Source organism: Arvicola amphibius, chromosome 4 (assembly GCF_903992535.2).
Source record: "Arvicola amphibius chromosome 4, mArvAmp1.2, whole genome shotgun sequence".
Taxonomy (NCBI): domain Eukaryota; kingdom Metazoa; phylum Chordata; class Mammalia; order Rodentia; family Cricetidae; genus Arvicola; species Arvicola amphibius.
In genome coordinates this window covers 20755344-20775837 of record NC_052050.1, presented here as the reverse complement: position 1 = coordinate 20775837, position 20494 = coordinate 20755344, and the positions used below count along the sequence as shown (strand labels likewise).

Sequence of the window (20494 nt, the reverse complement as noted above, 5' to 3'; positions counted from 1 at the left end):
GGAGTTATAGACCAGTTTGTGAGCTGCCATGTGGGTGCTGGGAACCAAACTTGGGTCCCTTAGAAGAGCAGCCAGGGCTTGTAACCCCTGAGCCAGCTCTTCAGTGCCGTCTCCCTCCCCACCCCCATCCTATCTTTTTGAGACAGGATTTCACTATGTAGCTTTACTCGGCCTGGAGCACACCATGCACACCAGGTTGGACTTGGACTCACACTGATCTTCCTGCCTCTGTCGCCAGTGTGCTGGGATTAAAAGCGTGCGCCACCATGACTTGCCTCCAAATTAGGGTTTGTGGTTTTGTTTTTTAATTCTCTCTTGAATCTTATGTACATTTGAGCTCCTTTATTGGAGATTAAATGTACAGACTTGGGAGAAAGTCTTGCCATTTAAGTTTAAAATAAATACTAGGTCACAATCAAGTAGTTGGTTCTAAATGGCGAGAGACACATCATTTTTGTATAAATTTTAAATAAACTCTACTATTTACTGGCGACAAATTTTCCCCTTTAGGGATCAGATTCATTTCTCACAATGAAACTCATTGAGAGACGTTTTAAAACCAGTAATATATATGATGTCAAGTTTAAGAGCCCGAATTTATATGAATTTTAAAAATGTCTCTGTGAAGCTGGGGGCCAGTCTGGTCTACACAGCAAATTTCAGGCCAACCAGGGCTGCATAGAAAGATCCTACCTTAAAAAAAGGCAATCTGAGTCTTCAACACATAAGGATATTTGTTTTCATGTATTTTAATTATCATAGGTTTAGATTTGAAAAGCACTAAAAGGAATGAATGTGATTTATTTTATTATTGCCCAAACTGGATTAAAATAAAATTTTAGTATTGCAAATTCCATTAGAGTAGATTATAAAGCAAAGCCCAAGGGAGGGCGGTCTTCCGGTCACTTGAGTGACATCAACAGAGCGGCTGGGTTCGAAGGCGGCGTCGCCGCCGTATTCGCCCTGTGGTGACCAGCCCGACACAGCCGTTCTCCGGAACCCTTCGGCAACATCACCTTGCGACATATTTTTAGTTCTCTTCTGTAATTTTTCAAAATGTTAAAAACTGTCTTCATACACAAAGTCACAAAGAAATCAGTGTGGGTTTAATTAAGGGAGCACACAAGCCTCAGGTACTGGCAACGCCAAACGGCCAAGAGAGTGGGAAGAGTTGCGGGGGTTGGCCCGCTCTCTCACAGGTGTCATCCTGACGGGAATATCACAGGGAACTACAAACACACGGCCTCAGCACTAAGTGAATGCTGGCTTGGGAAGACACGTGCACGGATAAAACGTTATCATTTATTATATTTACAAACCAGTATGATTTATCAGTCCCTACCTAAAAACGCAGGTCATTTCACCAAGAACAGCGGCAAACTCTGTCCTCAAGATCATGTTCTTGTAATTCTGAAAATATCGAATACAACGAAGATGATTTAAATGAGCCCTTCAACAGCAGCAACAACAAAACGCTGCGCACACCGCAGCCGGCAAACATTTAGCAGAGGCATCACACTACTCGCTTTGCTGCTCCTCAGAACTGAAAACAAAAACAAGTGGTATATTCTAAGATGAGTCAAACACAGAAAAGCCATTTGTAAAAACAAGCAACACGAAAACACTGTTTGTTATCATCCCCTGTTACCGAGAGATGGGAGAGACTCGAAAATGCCCTGCCTTGCTCTGAAGTCCTGCAACCCAGAAACCACTTTCAGGACTTTTGTGGGTTTTTTCTAAGTAAAATTGGATGTATAAAATTGTTTTATATAATGATTTTTTTCACTTGATAATGTATTATGAACTTTATGTAGTCATTAAATATTGTTTTATGACATGGTTTGAAACAGCCAAGTGACATTACATTATGTAAACAGAGATGCTAGGGACAATTTAGGTCACTAATTCTCGGACACAAAACACCAAGGGTGTCAGGTCCCCTCGTCCCCAAACACTGTATTTTTGCAATATTATTAGTTCTTGTAAGTCTAACTAAAAAAAGTTTATTTTTAAAAATTTAATGAATTAATTTATTTTACAACCTGACTGCAGTTCTCCTCCGGCCTCTTCTCTCAGTCCCTCCCCCCACCCCCTCCGCCTCCCCCAATCCCCGCTCGTGTTTTTATTTGAGTGTCACATTGGCTGTGTTTTTCTTTTGTCCCACTTCCTCTTTAGGGTCCATCTCTTTCTTATTATTTATATGATACAGACATCATGAATATTAATCTATAACCCTATGACAAAGGCATCATTTTTTTCTTATACTGTCATATTTATTTCTGGCACTTGGAGTAAAAATGCTTTGTTTTGTTTTACTATTTGTCTTTATTTTTTCCCTTTTATAGATTATTTCATAAAATCTACATTTGTCTTCTTCAAATGTTATTCATTTTCACAGCTTTTCTGGCTTACTCTCACTACAGATCAACAGTGTGTCTCATCTCTGAGTAATATACATGCAAAATTGATTGCTGGGAATATAGTCCAGTTGCTGGAATGCTTGCCTTATATACATGAAACCATGGGTTCAATTATTAGCACCACACACAAAAAATACTAAAAAATAAAATAAAACTTAAAACCACAAGTGGCACACTGTTGTAGCAAAACACAAAGTCCTGTGGTGGTAGGTTATCTTACTAAGTGCCCATCCTGTTAACATTACGTGTTCAGCCCTGGTATTGCAAAATCAGAGGGTCTCACTTCACCACCAGCTCAGCTTGTGAATTACAGCCATGTCATTCAGGAAGCCAGATATTTTCTATTTTGTTTTAATGTCTTCATGAGTTAGAAGGAGGGCAACTGACATGAGCTACGACACAGTGAGTATTAGTACCCAATACTCAAACTCACTGCACAATCAATTCATCTCGACAATACAAGCACATTCAGATTTTCCAAATACATTAGTTATAGACTAAAAGGACAGCCGCAGAAAACGTCAAATAAGGGGATGTTTGCATCTTATGTCTGTATGGAAGCCTTCATGCTGCCCAATTTTCACTGTATACAGGGTCCTAAAACACTACCCCCCCCCCCCCAGGAAAATGGCTTCATTCTGTTAAAACTGTATATTCCGCTCACTCTCTACTTTGATACATTTCCCAAGTCTAAAACACGACCTGGGCCCGAGGCCCAAATTAAGTGTCCAAATTAAGTTCTCAGTGTTGGAGTACTTAATTTGTCTAATGTGCACAAATCTCTGGATTTAATTTCTAGTAGCACACACACAAATATATTAAACAAAACCAAAATATATAACTGGCTTGACTCTAAGAGAAGTGTAGTGGCTTACATAGAGGGCTGAGCCTCCGACAAGCTGGAGGCTAGCCTAGGCTACACTGAGAGTATACGGTCAGCCTGGACTACAGAGTGAGGTTCTTCCTCAGAAAGTAACAATAAAAACAGCCAAAGAAACAGTAACATTACTTCTGAGAGAACACTTCGGACTATTTAAAACTGTAGCTGCCCTGCACATATTTTAAGACTGATAAAGTCCAATGTTTAGTATTAACAGATTAAGTGTCCTGAAGATCCCTTCTGTTCCAACCACGTTGCTGTACTCCAATAAATTCTATGAGTGTAGCTGATTTAAGACATGCGGCCTAGGTCAGGCTTTTAAAATCCTACACTTCCCCAAACCGTGCTCTACCATCTAGAGGCTTTGCGTTTTAGATATGAACGAGGTTTCATAGCCTTTCTAATTTACTCTCACCTAAAATGTTGGAAAACCCCGCTTGAAGGCTCTACAAACATATCAGACAAAGGGGGGAAAACACACAGAGAGAACAGCTTGAGCTGCAGGCTCTCACTGCAGAAAGCATGAGGAAATTCTGACTTACACACATCTCACATTAAGGTTTTTCCACTGACAATGTAATTTTTGTCAACATTCAAAGAAAATTCAGCCCCGGTCAAAGGTAACAGTGGCAATCACAGGTGCTGACACCCTCTGTTTGTTTGAGGAGGAACAGCAGCACTGCCTAGGGAATTCAGATGTCGTCTACTGTGGTTTGAGCTCCCTAATTTATGGCACATCCTTTCGGGCGAGGAATTCTGTCTCTAAGATTTTTTTTTTTTTTTTTTTTTGGTTTTTCGAGACAGGGTTTCTCTGCAGCTTTAGAGCCTGTCCTGGATCTAGCTCTTGTAGACCAGGCTGGTCTCGAACTCACAGAGATCCGCCTGCCTCTGCCTCCCGAGTGCTGGGATTAAAGGCGTGCGCCACCACTGCCCGGCTTCTGTCTCTAAGATTTAATATCACACCCAGCTCCTAGCTTGGGGAACTTCTAACGGCCTTTCCTTTGGTCTGAATACACATTAATTCATTCAGCTCCCTCAAACAATGTCCCAAAAGGCTGGAGAGACGGCTCAGCAATTGAGAGCACAGACTGCTCTTGCAGAGGACTCTAGTTCAGTTCCCAGCACCCACACAGGGTGGCTCACAGGTCCAGACTCAGGGAAGCCAAGGCCTCTCTGCCTTGGCACCTGCGCTCACCTGCATATACAGAGACATCCTTTTTTTTTTTTTTTTTTTTTAAGAAGTTACTCCATAGAAGTAATACTTTTAAATTGCTGTATTTCAAAAAATTGTAATTGAAAGCTCTAAAAAGCTTCGGTGAAACAAGAATAGAAGCTTAAGTCCCTTCAAAATAAAATTGAAAATAAATTGAGCCAGAACTCTGTTCTCTGTAAGGAGGGTTACAGCACATAAACTACCATAAGCATAGCATTAATAATCCTTCTGTCTGTATGCAGAGACAGAAGGGCAGCTTAGAACTCTTCTACGGAAAATAAAGAAACAGCCGACTTGAGGGCACCACCTGTGCCAGTCCAAAACTGCAGGTGTCTGCTGTCCCTGAGCGCAGTGGTTCAGGATAGGTCAGGGTTTAGCCCGAGTCCTGCGGTTACTAGCAGTGTGACCTTGGATGAGTTACTTAACTTCTCTGTGGTCATTTCTTCACTTTTATCTTGAGATAATATCCATTCCTCTGAGGACCATAAAACACAGGCACCAGGGAGCTGGGGAGACTCAGGATATAAAGCACTTGCTACATATGCTCAGTCCCTAGAACCCACATAAAAGAGCGGGCACGGTGGTGTTCATCTGTAACCCCAGCCTCGGGACGGCGGGCGGAAAAGGGATGACCCCACCTGTGGGGACCATTGGTCAGACAACCAAAGCCATCAATAAGCCCCAGGTCCCAGTGAGAAGCCTTCTCAAAAGCGAACACCTGAAATTCACCTCTAGCCTACACACACACACACACACACACACACACACACACACACCCCTGTAACAGTATCTGTCTGACACACCGAACGTGAACAGTAAGCATTAGGTATTATTCTCATATTCTATGAATTTAGGACACTGGAACATTTTATTCAGCTCTGGGTTTAGACATAACTTGAAGAATTTTTAAATTAATTTTCTGTTTATTTCTTGAAGGATGGCAAAATAATTACTATATAATTAGTGTATCTACTTATTATATTATGTTATACAGTAGTGTAACCTACAGTATTAAATAATAATAATAATAATTGTTATTATTATTATTATTACCAACAGCATCTGAGACTGGATCTCACTATGTAGCTCTGGCTGCTTGGAACTCACAGTGTATACCAGGCTGAATTCAAACTCACAGACTCCTCTTGCTCTATCTCCCTAATTCGAGGATTAAAGATGTGCCACTACACCTGGCCTTCAACAATTTTTTAAGACAGGGTTTCTCTGTAGCTTTGAAGCCTTTCCTGGAACTAGCTCTGTAGACAGGCGGGCTGCAAACTCACAGAGATTCGCCAACCTCTGCTGGGATTAAGGCATGTGCCACCACTGCCCGGCTCAAACAATTATTTTTAATACAAATCACACATGCAGCTATGACTGGCAACCTTGGCCTGGTTCCCCATATGCAAAGAAATCCCCTGTCAGGAAAAAACAAGCACTATCAGAAAACCCTGAGGTTTGTCCTATAATCACTACAGAGTAAAGCCAAATTCATATCTACTAGCCAATGGGCATTGAAAATATTAGTCACCAAATTGATCCCAACAAATAACAATAATTGATTGGCTCATTGATGTATTTCCCCTTGTCTTCCCCAACCTTTCTATAAGCAGTCAGAAAGGAAAGTTTTCATATTTTCTGAGAATCTCATTACTACTCTCAAACCATGCTCTCTATCTTAGTATAATTTTTAAAATGAGTCAGTACAAGTACTTCAAAAAAACTAGGAGTGTGGAGAATATGCAGCTATTTCTCTTCATAATAGAAATGTGCAAAGAATTTTTAAAGGGCTCTTCAGAGCGCCAGAGGCAATGGAAGCATTAATGGAGAGGGAAGCGCTAGTAGGGTTAGCAAGAGGACTGTGGGAAGAAACAACCAGCCCCTCAACCAGTCCCTGGATTTTTCATCTTCATGGCACAATGCAAGAAATGGGAGTAATTACTGTAATTAAAACCCAAAGAAGAAAATGCCCCATGAGACAAATTTAAACCTCTTCTTCTTTGGACACTGGTGTGGAGGGAACAGGAGGTCAAGGAACGAGGCTTAACTCCGTGGCGAATTTCACTCTGCAGAGCCCTGCTCCATGCCAAGGTGCTATTTCTTTTGGAACTGTGATCCAAAAGAAAATACAGAGACAGAAACTACCTTGAAACCGCAAACACGCCAGCAGCCGAGTCGGTTCCGAGTCTATTTAGTCATTACGCTATTTAGAAGAAAGTTAGTAAAGCGGGGGAAACAGAAACAACATCGTGTTGTCCTTCTCCCCACGGCTCCACAGAACTCTCCAGCATTTAGAGTCACAGAGACTTGCTCCAGAAAAACCACCGAGGGGTTCTGGGGATGTAGCTTGATAGCTTGATGGGTAGCGTGTTCACTTAGTATTCGTCAAGGCCTCCAGCACAGTGTCAAACCAGGTCTGGTGGTGTAAGTTTGTTATTCTAGTGCTGGGGGGTGGGGAGAGATCCAGAAGTTCAAGGCCATCCTGTGATACTTACAGAGTTCAAGGCCAGGCTAGGCTACACAAGGCGCTAGAACAAAGGTTCTCAATATTCTTAATGCTTCAACCCTTTAATACAATTCTTCATGTTGCGGTGACCCCCAACCATAAAATTATTTCATTGCTACTTCATAACTGTAATTTTGCTACTGTTACTAATTGTAGTATAAATATTGGATATGTAGGATATCTGAAATGTAACCCCTGAGAAAGGATCGTTTGAGAACCACTGACCTAGAGGGAGGGGCAGGGCGACACCTATCCCAGAGGAACAAGGAAGAGCTCTAAACTAAGTTGAGGGTGACTCCTCAGAGATCTAGAGCTGCACTTCCCTTGGCTCGGAGTTCATCCTCCATGATACTGTGTATCAGGAAAGCTGCTACAGTAGCTGCCCAGTGATCTACAGTAGAAAACCAATGTCTACTCTAACTTCATGCCCTGACTTCCAGGCACCTGGGAGGGAAGAGCTGGCAACGGTCCCATTTCTCCAGGAACTGTGCCTCTGTTGTTGTGGCTGCTTTAAGGCTCCTTCTAAAAGTGCTCCGCCTTGAAGAGAGATGGGAAAAGATTCAAGAATGCTTTGTGTTCCCAACTGGGTCTTGGACTGAGCTCAGGGATGCTGTTCCATGAAGCAGGACGAGTCAAAGTGCATGACATCTGATGTTTGCCTTTGTGTGTTTAAAGTAAAACCATGACCTGACGAGAAGGTTAACATGTGGACCCAATTTTGAAAATATAAACAGGAAGCACCCCCGCCCCAATATTACCATTTAAAAGAAAAAAATGAAAAGCAAACCTCAAAGATACCTTCCAAGGAAGTCATGGTTGTGACAAACTAACAAAAGTAATAAAATGTCGTGTAAGACACCGCAACCACTAAAGTGAGGGTCTCATGCTGTCAACCTAAGATCTGATCCTGCAGTGTTTCTCTGGATGAGTAAAAATAGCATCGATCTCGATACACAAAGTCATTTCCAACACACCTTGGTTTTTGTTGTTGTTTGTTTGTTTTTTTAAGTAGTAAAGGGTTATCCTTAATAAAATATCCATTGTCACTATTTTGCTTCAAATAAAGCCATTGTAATTGGGGATAAACTAAATTTTTTTAAACTTCACCTTGTGTTTATAATTTAAATGTACAAAAAAACCCTGCCTAATCAATGGAAACTAGATTGTTAAATCTGACTTTCTTATTCCCAGAAAAAAACACAGAACTGTTGCGTTCACACCACGCTAGAGGAAAAAGCCTCTTCTGGTTTTAGAACAGTTTTATTCACAAAATTCAATTTAAAAAGAAAAAAAGATGGAGGTAGACCTGTTGACTCAGGCCTCTAATCCCAGCACTTGGGAGGCTGAGGCAGAAAGATGTCACAAATTCAAGGCCAGATTGGACTACAGAGTAAGATTTTGTCTCAAAAAAAAAGATTAAAAAACCTATTCCTTTAAATATGACAATTGGGAACAGTGGTATTTTGAGACTGTTGTCGCTGGGGATAGGATACAGAGCCACATACATACCCTGATCTACACCTCCCCTCCCCCAAATTATTTATTATTATGTTGAGACAGAGTTTTTGGTTATCAGCCTAGGCTAGCCTCAAATTCTGAACCCTCCTGCCTCAGTTTCCCAAGCAGCCAAAATTATAAGCATGCACTACTGTGCCCCACTTTAGGGCAAAAACCAAAACCAAAAACCAGAGGAGGCGAGTGGAGGAGAAGGGGAAGGAGAGGAGATGAAAACAGAAGTTCCCAAGTCAAAGGACGTTGAAATTTCATTACATAGTACAAGAATATTCTTCAGAAGAACTTCAGAAGCCATTGGAGATGACTTGGAATTATCCTCAGGTAGTTAAAAAAAATAATTTCAAATGCTTAAACAACAACAAAACAACTGGGGGTTCCTATAGGAATTCTTTGGTAACCTGCACTCCAAAAGAAAGGCGGGAGGATGTCACAAACAACAGAGTCCACACATCTGGGCACGACTTTGCGGACACGCACACACCTTGTGTGTGGGGCACTAGAACATGGAGCCCACTTCCAACTGACATCAGATTTAAACTTATTTACCTCTTTAAATCACCTTCCTTTCCCTACAAGGCCAGTGTGTCACCTGCCTACACAATAAACAAGCCAAAGGAACTACAGCAAGCAGGTTTGCCTGTCAAAGCCCAATACAAACACAGACTAACCATAGCATCATTGGGAGGGAAGAAATTAAACATCTACCAAAAAGCAATAAGTGATCCTTTTCATCTTGGCGTGGTCTTTGTGTGTGAGGAGGAGGAGGAGAAATCAGTTGAGACTAAGAAAATGGAGGTGAAATGAGAAGTCAGAACCAATAGGAAGTGTTGGCCAAAATATTTATGTTGTAATACTTCAAGCATCGAATGCACCTTTTCCTCCTCCCTCCTAGATACATTATGAAGTACACACTTAAGAAACACACCCCTCTTACACTCAACACAGCATATATTAACAGCTTCTCAGCAGAAACAAGAACACAGGGAAGGTGAGGATTAGGGAGCAGGTGAGGTCACTGGGTCTACAGCAAAGATTTCTGGAGGAATTTAGCTCTAAGTTATGCAATCACCAAACTGTTGGTGACAGAAATCAACTATTGTTTTTGTTTTGCTTCTGATGGGGGGGGGAGCGAGGAGACAAAGAGATGGAGAGACCTTCCCATTCCTTTGCTGTATGTCAGTTTAGTGCTTGAATCTACAGAAAACAGGCCACTGGACGGGCAGATACCACCAAGGGTTGCATGGTGAATTTTTTTTTTCTTAAAACCCTTTCCCATTTGGCACTGTCAATGTGAACAGCTGTATTCTCTCACAAGGGTGAAAAACTGTTACCAAACAAACACGTAAACATCAGCCGGGCCAAGCAGCAGCGGTTCCCCCAACTGCAAAGATTCAAAACCAATTCAGCATTCACGAGTGAATTAGAGAAACGGGAAAGAAATGGTACCTAAATGAAATACATCCTATAGGCAGTGAACATCAGACAACAAAAACAAATGAGGCATGGCAGAACACTGAGGTAGGAGGCCAAGTCCTAGATCCTAATTGAACGGCAACAAAAGTGTGCGAGCTAATGCGGACTCAACAGCTGAAAGCTTATTAGGGCCCAGGCAGCCATCCAACCGATTTGGAAACCCAAGATACAAGCAGACGATAAAATGCCACTACTACAAGACTGCACAAAGTCCTCAGCCCAGTGACACTAGCCCTCTCAAGGGCTACTCTCTGAGGATACTCCAAGGGACAGCCTACAGAAACCTACTTAAGCAAAGATCTACTGCTCTGCAAGGGATGGGTCCATAAGGGAAAGTGTGAATCCCTAAACCAATAAACAGTGACCTGAGCTGGCAACTAATTCCACCTATCTGGGCCTCAGTTTTCTTGTTTGTTTGTTTTCTTTCCGTTTTACAATAAAGGAAAGAGGTATAACTGGGGAGGGGGGTGGAGGCTCCCCAAATCTAAGATTCTATAACCCAGTTTGCCACTATTTATTTCTTGCAAATTACGACCCACAGCAAGACAAGCACAAAACGTGGGCATAGGTCCTTGAGAAAGAGACTCAGTATCTCTTTTTTCCTTTGAAAGCCTTGTGGTTTTTATTAATCCCAGCTTGCTAAGCGCTGGCGCTTGTTTTTCTTCTTTGCCTTTTCCATCACTGCTGGCTACAAGTGTTTGCAAACGCCTCCTGCTCCGGACAAGTTTTTTTTTCTTCTTTGATCGCTCTGACCATCTTGCCAGATTCCTTTAGCCTCAGACCAGCTTCGGTGATAAGACAGCTCTCCTTCCGACTCCCCATATCTACCCCCGACACCGGGAGCACTTTTTTTTCCAGTCTTCAACCCTGGCTTGGGGGGGGGGGGGGAGCGAGGGGAAGAGCGAGAGAGAGAGAGAGAGAGAGAGAGAGAGAGAGAGCGAGAGAGAGCGAGAGCGAGAGAGCGAGAGAGAGAGAGAGAGAGAGAGAGAGAGAGAGAGAGAGAGAGAGAGAGAGAGAGAGCCCACATCCCACCACCACACGTACAAGCTCAGGCCTGGCAGGTCCTGACGCGGGATCCCGCAGCCCAGAGCCTTATCAAAATGTTGCTATTTGTTGTCTTGACTCCTTATAAGGCGCTTTTTCTTAAAGCTTTGCTAATAACGCCCTCACCCCACTGGGCACCTCCGGCTCATCTATCTCCCCAGACTCTCCGGCACCCCACTTTGCGGGGGGGCAGGTAATAATAAAAAGAGGAAAAACTGGGAGAGCGCAGACTTCAGAATAGCAACAGGAAGGTGTGAGGCGGCCAACAGCAGTGCCCTGGCTCCCAGGGGATCGGCTCTGGGGGTGTCCCTCACACACCCATCATGACACACACGCGCCAACACTTTCCACGGCATCTATGGCGCCCCCCGCCTCGGCCTCCGCGCGCCTCCCTCGCGCCCCCCCCCCCCCCAACAGCGCCCTGGGCCGCTCCGCGGCCGCCCAGCGCGCGGCCCCCGCGGCCTCCCCACGGCCCCGGAGCGATGGCGGCGGCTCGGCCCTGCCCAGCTTCAAGACAGTAAAAGCACAGGGGCCCCACCCGGGCTCCCCGGCCCCCGGCCGCACGCCGGGCGCAGCTCCTACCTCGGTCTGCCCCCACGGGAGCCAGAGGTTCCTCCGGCCCGCACGCTCTCTCGCGTCCACTCGCTCCCTCCCCGTGCAGGACCTCCGCGCGTCGTCGCCGGCGCTTGGTCCCCGCCCGGGGTGACGGCTTGGGCCGACGACTCTTCTCCCGCCCGGGGCCCACGGGGGCGCGCGCGCCGCTCTCGCGCTCAGGCTCCGGGGACGCGCGCCCGCCCGTCGCCCCGAGCGCGCCTTGCTTCCTGGTTCCTCCCAGCGCGCGCTCCCCAGCCCCGAGGTCCCTTCGCGCCCCCCTGCGCGGCCGCCCTGCGGGGCCCCGAAACCCTCTGCGCGCAGCGGGGCGCGGGGGCGCGCTCGGCCGGGCCTGCGCTGCGCGCTCCCGCTGCTCGCCGAGCCTGTGCCCAGGCGCCCGGCACATGCTGCTTTGCTTGGGTGGGGGCGACCACCGCACAAGGGCGCGGGAGGCTGTGGTCTTGGCAATTGGACCCCCCTCTGCGGCCCGCCCACCTCCCTCCCGCCAGGAACCAGGCCCGCGTTCCCGGTCCTCCAGCACTCAGGCCGAGGGCAGAAGTCCATAGTAACCCCGATCAATAATTATCCCGGGCTTGTTCCCCGGAGGTCGGCTTAAACCAGGGCCCCTGTCGCACCACCCCGACGGGCACAGGCAGGACCGGGTTGACTGGATCGGTGGACTGCCCTTAGGTGAATTTATTGGGCACAGGGGAGAGGCCTTTCTCCCTGGGAATTTTTGCCGGCTACCACTAGTAAATGTTATGGGAGTGACAGGTTTATCCAGGACCGTCTGGTCTGTGTTCACTCCAAGGGTAGAGGGTCTCCAAGATCCTTTCCCCGATGTTGGGGAGGCGTTGCTGTGTGTGAGAGAAGGCAACCTGAGTCACCCACTCTTCTGCGTTCCATCTCCGGAGCTGGCCAGTGGTTTCCCTGGCAACCCTCCAAGGGCCAGCCAGGCCAGCCCGGAAGCAAGGCACATCGGAGGTACAGAAACCCAGTTGCAGGGGCAAAAGAGGGAGGACCCCTTCCCAGCCCCGCACAAACACACAGAACACCCGTTCTCAACAATTTGTTCAACTGAAATTTTCCCTAGCCAGGCATGATCAAGAGGCAAGCGCTCCCATATTCCTCTTCCCAGCAGCCTTCCCTTCACCTTAAGAATAACACCGGCCATAAGGTTTTTGGGTCTGAAACTGATCACAAAACCCTTCTGCTCCTGTCCCACAGGCTGGGCAACACTTGACACAGTGCTCAGCACAAAATAGAGGCAGGGAGCTCGGAACTGGAGCAGGAAACTGGATGGAAGCAGCGTCCCTGGGTCACGTGTAGTGGCCCCCACCCACCACCCGCAGCCTGCTTATGAGATGTTAAAACTTCAGGGTACATTTCTCCTTTCAAGTTACCAAACCTGCATGCCTGCTGCCCCTCGTCCAGGAACACACTCCTGGCCTCTCAGTGCCTACCCTTCTGTGTGATGCTTGCTCTGACGTTTTAATACAGTTAGTTCCTCAGGTTGTGGGGAGCCCCAGCCATAAGATTATTTTCGTTGCTACTTTGTAAGTGCAATTTTGCTACTGTTACAAATCATAATGTAAATATATCTGCATTTTCTGATGGTCTTAGACGACCCCTGTGAAAGGGTCATGACCCACACAGGTTGCTGCTCTAGGGCCTAGCGTCTAGGCAGTATGACTGTTATTCTCCAGTTTCTCACCACACATTTCATGCTGTGCCTATCACTATACCTCTTGTGTTGAAGAACGATTTCTTGTTAGCATGTGTCTCCTCCAAGGGCAGACACAATATCCTGTTCACCTTTAAATCCCCCCACCCACACCCAGCCCTGTGTAGACACCCAGTAAATATGCTGTACCTTGGAAAAGGAAACTACAAGGACTAAGTACATATCAAGAGCACAAGGTCCAGAAACCACTGTGAACATTTTTCTGCCTTGGTGTCTGTTTTCTCTACATAGTAATATCAATACTGCCTATTTCGTGGCATCCTGAGAATCAAGTGAGCAATGAGACGTGAGATACTTCAAACACTGCCAAGCACGATATTTCTGTTAACTATTATTGCTATTAATAAGGGCTAAGATTGAAAGTCCTTTTCCTAAGACTGAACAAGGTCTAGGAACCAATTCATGAAAATCACGACACATCTCTGACCGCTTGCTAGGTAGCCACATAAAATGTTCTGTGGCTACCTCAGCAAAACAGTAGACTGTCACTCTGGGACAGCAAGCAACGTCCAACAGCTCCCTCCCCGCTGGACAATTCAGATGAGCCAGGGTACCTCTTCGTTGGGTCATTGGACCATGCTTCTCTAAGTTGTGAGGGCATCAGTCTTAGAGCACAGAAAGTGCTGGGAGGAAATAGGACAGTAGGACCCTGGAAGTTTCCAGAAAGATACCTGGAGCTGCAGAGATGCCCACTTGACCAAGAGACCACATGGAAGAGCCTCAAGGGCTGTGGCTTGAGAGTCTCAGCCAGGACTAACTGGAGCCACCTTCCTTCATGCTCGTGGATGACCATGTGGCTGCCTTCATTTCACATCCTTCCTTCATAGCCACAGGGAGATCATGAGACCGTTTTTTTGAAACGTAATTGAAACCACAACCATGCTCCCCTTCAGTAAGTGACCCATGTTTATGTGGCTTCCCTCTAAAGACTTCTCTGGATCCCAGGAATCAGTCTGGCCCCGGGGAACCACCTGCCACCCATTAGTGAAGGGCACTCATGGGAATTTCCCTTCTTTGGTATGGGAAGAAGCCAGAATAGGCCCGTAGAGCCAGAAAGGAGGCCAGACATTTAACAGGACAGGACACCAGAGACCCCAGTGTTCTTGGGTCTGTGGAAACTGTCACAGTCATTGCCTTGGGAGGGGGCTCTGGTGGAATTCTGGATTGCTTCTGTTCAAAATTAACAGTTAGATCTTCATCCAGCTTTGTCAACTCATCGACCATGTATGTGTCCTTGTTCGAACTGCTTAACATCTCTGAGAACCTCAGTATCCTCTCATGTGTTAAGTCATAGTGGGGAGGGGTGAGGTGGATACAGTCTTTCAGGGTATATACAAGACCCTAATAACAATGGGTGTCCCTCCAGAAGGGACACGAAGAGCAGGGAAAGAGAACTAGTTATTCTCTGTCTATCCTTGTGCCTCTTATTCCATGAGAAACGTTAGTTAAATGAATGCTTTGTTTTTAAAGGGAAAGGTAGGGAATGTGCCTGGGTGTGCTGAGGCAGCCTTGCAATCCCAGCACTTGAGAAGCTGGGCCTGGAGGATCACTGCAAGGTTAAGCCCAGCAAAAAGACAGGCAGAAGGAAGGAAGGAAGGAAGGAAGGAAGGAAGGAAGGAAGGAAGGAAGGAAAGAAGGAAGGAGATGAACATGCACATGAAATCAACTAAGCACGTTGCCTGGTTTAAAGACGGCATACAATAAAAAGCATGCTTTATTTCATTCTCTCAACTTAGTCCTAGCCAGCTTGCTGGGTCAGGAGGGAGCATATTTTTGCTGAGGGAAGGGGAGGAGTAGAGAGGGAGTGGAGTGGTGGAGGTGCAGATCCAGGCAGGACTCACCACCTGGAGATTCTCACGCACTCCTGTCTGGCACCTGTGTACCTCACCTATCTGGGCACCCTTCCAGGAATAGTTAAGGGGTGGCTCTCTGGAAAGCTCAGGGGCCCCCGTGTCTCCTGGGACAGGGTCACCATGCCCTCTACACCCAGAGTCCTGGGGCAATGGTGCATTAACCAAGGGAGGGTGTGGCTGATGCAGAGGAAAGAACAGTGCCAGCACAGCCAGTCTCTTGCTGGCTTGCAGGGCAGGTTGGAAACTCCAAAGTCAGGCCAGCAGCAGGCAAAGATGCTGCTACTGCTGCTGCTGCTGCTGCTGCTGCTGCTGCTGCTGCTGCTGCTGCTGCTATTGCCATGGGTTGGAAAGCAGGTCAGTAAGATGTGAGCAGGCATAGGCCAGGACTGTGAAAGCAGAGCCCTTGGGGATCTCTGGCTTGGAAAGTGTGACCTGGGAAATGCCCTGAACTTGGAACTTCAGGAAGCCCTGAGATGTTTTAGGAACCTTCTTATCCAATAAGAATGTATACAGCCCTTATGCTGAATAAGCAGAAGAACACAGTCCTTGAAAAAACAGATTGGAGCTGGAAGAAGGGGCACACGATACACGCAGCGCCAGGTGCTATGACCGAGCTTCGACTGGTTGATTTGCTGGATTGTTGAGACAGGGTCAGCCCAGGTGGTCCTGGAATTCACCGTGTAGCCCAAAGAATTCTGTCTCAGTTTCCCCGATGCTACCATTCCTGGCTCTGTGGCTGAGCCTTAACAGAAATCCTGACGGATGGGTCTTGCCGTCCTCCTTTTGCGAAAGAGGCTGTTCAGCTCAGAGAGGCAGACGCGGTTGCACAAGATCACATGGCAGAGCCAAGGTTCATATTAGGCCCAGGTGAATCTGAAGACTTTGTGTTTTCTTCTAGATCACCAAGACTGCACAAATAGGGTTTCAGCTAAGGGCCGAAGGGGACACAAGGGGACTAGAGTGGCTGAAGTCCACGGTGAAGGGAAAAACCCATGCTTGGGACTGAGTTCACCAGTAAAAGGAGGCCAGGCCCAAAGCCAAAGCGGAGGGCTGGGGCATGGGCTCAACCTTCTTTTGATGTTATGGTCTCCGTTTGCTTCTAGGATGGTGGAGCCACAGTTTGAAGCTTGGAGCACAGGGAGCAGGCAAGGACGATGTGGGTGGGTTGGAGACTTAAGACACCAGGGAACAATGAGAAACAGTCAGAAAGAATCCCCCCCACCAGTCATAACAAAGGAAAGTAACAGAGCACTGGGGGGGGGGGCAGGGAAGGAGCCCTCTCCTGCATACCCCCAGAAGACTTGAGGTTGGGCTACAGGCTGGTCAAGGCACAAAAGGGTTCTTGTTGGGCTGGAAGGAGGGCAAACTAGCTCAGCGGGAAGAGGGGCCGATAGTCATCAGAGGACGCAAAGCCAGGCCGGCCTGGGCTGCTTAGAACGGTGGCCAAGCCCACTCCTGCCCCTTCCATTCTCTCCCACCATGTCCCTGGCCTATGCCTGCTGTGAGCAGGCTGTGAAAAGCACAAGTTTCTTCCTGCCCACCTGGCCAGAGAGGAGATGGGCACCCAGTATGATATCTACACCCTCTTCTCTGTATCTAGAGTACCAGACCTATCGCCATCTCCTCTGAGTAGGTGGGCATGGCAGCTGGGCAAAGTAAGCCAGATTCCTACCCTCCACTGCACCACCCAGACTAGTCCCACACCCTCCCTCCTTCCCTCTGTTCCCAGAAACAAAGGACAGTCACCATGCCTCAGGCAGGGCAGCCCTGTGTTCTCTTGGTGAGTTCTCTGTAAATTGACTTCTCTGAAGAGTGTTAGAGACCAGGGGAAAGAGGTAGAAAGGGGCTTCACCCCAATACTAAGGCTGCTTCCCCTTCTTAGCATTCACAGAGAAAACACACACACACACACACACACACACACACACTCCCCAACTCCCACTCTGACTGCATGGCCATTAACAGAACAGCATTTCTACAGGGATGGGTAGGTGCTGAGCTCTGGTCTGTGGCCAAGGCTGGGGGGTTGAAATGGTTGTAGACAGTCCAAGCAGAGCTCAGATGGTGCGAAGGAGGATGTTTAAGAGCCTCAGGGGTGTCTGGTCATCCCTTCCAGCTATAGGACACAAGTACTTCCTGGGACACCCTAATTTTCTTGGGAACACCCCTCTGGCTCCCAAGTAACAGAAACTCTCCTTGAAGAGGAGACTGAACAGAAAAACAATGATGATTCTGTTCTACCTGCTTACGCCGGGCACAGTGAGGCCAAGGGAGACCGCTACCTCCGTCTAGTTTCCTTAACAGGTACATTGCAGGCCTGAAAGTCTGGAAGACTACCCTGGGCTCTGAGGGCAAAAAAAGGCACTTGGTATTATCTTTCCCTTCTCTGTTAAATCAAACCCACCTTCTTACAACACATGGTCACACGGGCTCATTCTGTACCACAGGTCTCTGCTTAGAACAATGCAGGGCTACAGTTAATATCATAGAACCATCAGGGCCAGGCCAGCCAGAAGAGACCTCTTCACTCTACATGTGTAGCGTGGCTTGGAGGTGGCACACCTACGAATGGTCACTGAAACCCTACCCACAGGCTGTTGGTGGTGACAACTACATACAATACCAGAATATGACTTCAGATAGGTCTCTTTCATGGATGAATCACTGGAGTGAATCCAGCCCTGCCTTTCTTCCAAGGTTGTTGGCAGGATCGGTTGAGCTGCCTAACATGTTAGCACAAATGTACCATGATTCAGGTCAAGATGGCATGGAGGAGGATTTGTTTCTGTGGGATTTGGGGTGTGTGTGTGGGAATGTGTACACATGTGTGTAAGTGTGCATATGTGTGTATAGGTGCACATGCGTGCAGGGCATACATATGTGTATGGGCGCACATGCGTGCATGGTGCACACGTGTGTATGGCTACATATGTGTGAGTGGCTACATATGTGTGTATGAGTGCACATGCATGTATGCGCGCACACACACACACACACACACACACACACACATGAAGGCCAGAGGTCAGCCTCAAGTGTCATCCTTGGGAGCTGTCCACCTTGCTTGTTGAGACAGGATCTCTCACTGGGACTTGGGTTAGTTGACCATGCTAGGATGGCTAGACGGTGAGCTTCAGGGACTCACCTGTCACCACATCCCTGGTGCTGGCACTACAAACACACACCACCATATGGAGCCTCTGTGTGTGTGTGTGTGTGTGTGTGTGTGTGATCTGTTAATCCCCCTTACTCCACTGACTATGGCAAGCCAGAATTGGGGATGAAACAGAGAGGCAAGAGGGCAGCCTCTACTTCCAGTTCCATCCAGATACCAGGCAGTCTCTGATCTTTCTAATTCCCTTCCCCTAAGCCTCAGTTTTCTCCCCTAGAGCTTGGTCCCCTAAAACTACCAAGGTACTTTGTGGTGGGAAATAGCAGAGACCAAACCAAGGGACTGAAGGCAGAAAAAAAGAAAAAGAAAACAAAAACCAAATTTGACACTTCCGGGTAGTTGTGTTATCTGGAGTTATAACCATGGCCACCTCTGCCCCCAACCCAACACAACACTCTTCCCTCCTTAGTTCCCATCTTGGGAAAGTTGTAGAGTTGCCCCACACCCCACTACCCATTGTATCTCACTGGCATAACAACGCATACAAAAAGGCAGAATCGCCGGGCGGTGGTGGCGCACGCCTTTAATCCCAGCACTCGGGAGGCAGAGGCAGGTGGATCTCTGTGAGTTCGAGACCAGCCTGGTCTACAAGAGCTAGCTCCAGGACAGGCTCTAAAGCTGCAGAGAAACCCTGTCTCGAAAAACCAAAAAAAAAAAAAAAAAGGCAGAATCAAGCAGTGAACGGTGCAAGTCGAATTGGCAAAATGTCTCAGTGGGTAAAGTCTCTTGCCAAGCAAGCTTGGCAACCCATATAAGGTTGACAGAGAGCCATTATCCCATGGTTGCTGTCCCCTAACGTCCACACAAGTACCGCAGCATGTGCGCACAAAATAGTGATAAGAAAGAAGCAAAGAGCCAGGCAGTGATAGCGCATGCCTTAGGCCCAGCGCTTGGGAGGCAGAAGCAGATGGATCTCTGTGAGTCTGAGGCAAGCCTGGTCTACAGAGAGAGTTCCAGGACAGCCAGGATTACACAGAGAAACCCTGTCTCGAAAAACAAAAAACAAAAGATGATGAAGGAGGAGGAGGAGGAGGAGGAGAAGGAGGAGAAGGAGGAGGAGGAGGAGAAGAAGAAGAAGAAGAAGAAGAAGAAGAAGAAGAAGAAGAAGAAGAAGAAGAAGAAGAAGAAGAAGAAGAAGAAGAAGAAGGTGATGATGATGATTAAAGATAGGAGAATTAAGAGGCTAAGAATCACCTAGTCAGGGAGCGACCCATGGGCCCAGGTTAGGTCTGGGGACATGAGTGGGCCCTGAAGACTTTCTACTCCATTCCAATTCTGTTTGCTGGCACCTCCATCCTAACTTTTAAGGACACAGGTCTAGCCACCTTCCTAGCAAGCCAAGCCCAACGCAGCCAGGTGTTTGGTGGGAGCAGCAGACATCTGGGGGTCCTGGGAGAGGGATCTGGAGGAGCTGATACCTGGAAGCAGGTGGGCAGCTCTGTACTACCAGCTCCCAGGTATCCAGATGGAGGACACAGCCGGCATGATTCTCTACCTGTAGAGTTAGCTCAGAGAACTTGGGAAACCTAACTTGGGATCTGAGGAACCTGGCTGTCACTTCCTTCCACGCTTGGCTGCAGTGAGATCGGTGGACACAGGTACCAAGTGGGGTCCACTTATCATGGGGCAATGGGTTGGATCTGCCACTGGCAGGCTTCAAGACTCTGGTCAAGTCACTTCCCCTATGTGGCCTTTTATTTCCATTGGTAAAATCACCTTCATGGCCACTGCCAGTATTGCTCCTTGATGTTCATCTGGAGCTGTGGGTCTGATGGGTTCCCATCCAACCCACTGTACAGAGGGAGAAAGGATCACACTTCCTTCTCCAGAGCCCTTTGCCCCATCTGGTCCCTGTGGGGCATCTGAAAAGCAAGGTCCCCCCCATCTCCTTTACACCCCCTCCCAGTTTTCAATTCCTTTCCTCGTGATCCTGCCAAGTAAAGTCACTGTGACCACACACAGAGGGTGGGGAGAGCCCAGACATTTCAACTTCTGCAGAAAAACTTCAGGGTTCCCCTCCCTCCCGCAAAGTAAAAAGAATAAAACTGGGGAGGGAGGTCTTATGGGCCAGAAAGAGGGATCA

The 20494-nt window shown here is 47.3% G+C and overlaps 1 protein-coding gene across 2 annotated transcripts in view; it reads right to left on the bottom strand.

Annotated features, from left to right (window-relative positions):
• The window catches only part of LOC119811038 (signal transducer and activator of transcription 5B), a 69240-nt gene extending 57389 nt beyond the window's left edge, over positions 1-11851 (bottom strand). The window contains exon 1 of one of the 2 annotated variants that reach the window (XM_038324585.1): positions 11634-11851. The gene's annotated coding sequence lies outside the window, so the exon portion shown is untranslated. The remainder of the gene's footprint in view (positions 1-11633) is intronic. The other variant, XM_038324583.1, reaches the window with a different exon arrangement.
• Positions 11852-20494: the final 8643 nt, after the last annotated feature.